The sequence below is a fragment of the Macaca fascicularis genome, chromosome 14 (genome assembly GCF_037993035.2).
Source record: "Macaca fascicularis isolate 582-1 chromosome 14, T2T-MFA8v1.1".
NCBI classification, from domain to species: Eukaryota; Metazoa; Chordata; class Mammalia; order Primates; family Cercopithecidae; genus Macaca; species Macaca fascicularis.
The window spans coordinates 19647170-19648063 of NC_088388.1; the positions used below are offsets into that span (position 1 = coordinate 19647170).

The 894-nt window shown below is 44.2% G+C and overlaps 1 non-coding gene across 1 annotated transcript; it reads right to left on the reverse strand.

Moving 5' to 3' along the window:
* Window positions 1-271: 271 nt before the first annotated feature.
* Window positions 272-471, reverse strand: LOC123568987 (U2 spliceosomal RNA). The gene has a single exon (XR_006692525.1). It is a non-coding gene; the product is annotated as a U2 spliceosomal RNA (small nuclear RNA).
* Between the last annotated feature and the right edge of the window lie 423 nt (window positions 472-894).

Here is an 894-nt window from a genome sequence, read left to right on the forward strand (position 1 = left end):
TTCCCCCTTACTCTGCCTTATTTCAGAAAGAGAGGACAGAGAAACGGAGGGGAGAAAACTATTAAAATAAGTAATAAGAAAACTTTCTCCAGAAGTGCAGAATCTGAATTTCCAGTATGAAAGGGTCCATTGAGCGCCAAGAACAATGAAGGAAAAAAGGTCCCACTCAGGCTTACGTAGCATTGTGAAATTTCAGAACTCCACAGATAAAGAAAAGATCCTAAAAGCTTCCCGAGAGATAAAAAAGAAGATTTTTACAAAGGATCAGCAATCAGAATTGCCTCAGACTGCTCAATAAAAACATCAGAAGCTAGAAGAAAATAGAGTGAGGCATCAAAATCCTGAGGGAAATGATTCCCACCTATAATTTCATATTCTGCTCAATTATCAATTAAGTATTGAAGGGAAACAAAGACATTTTTAGACATGCAGTTTCTCCACTTGATCTTAGCCAAAAGGCCGAGAAGCGATGACATGCAGTTTTTCAAAAGGTGTGCTTCCCACTTTCTAGGAAAAAAAACAAGAAAGAGGGAGACGAGGGAACCAGGGGATCCCAAAACAGGAGAGTGGCAGAGGAAACTTCCAGGATGATGGAAAATGGAAGCAAATCAGCCCAGATGGAAGGAGAAGGGCCTGGCATGGTGGCTCACACCTGTAATCCCAGCACTTTGGGAGGCCAAGGCGGGCAGATCACTTGAGATCAGGAGTTCGAGTCCAGCCGAGCCAACATCGTGAAACCATGTCTCTACCAAAATATAAAAATTAGCCGGTCGTGGTGGCGCATGCCTGTAATCCCAGCTACTTGGGAGGCTGAGGCAGGAGAATCGCTTGAATCTGGGAGGTGGAGGTTCCAGTAAGCTGAGATCACACCACTGCACTCCAGCCTAGGTAACA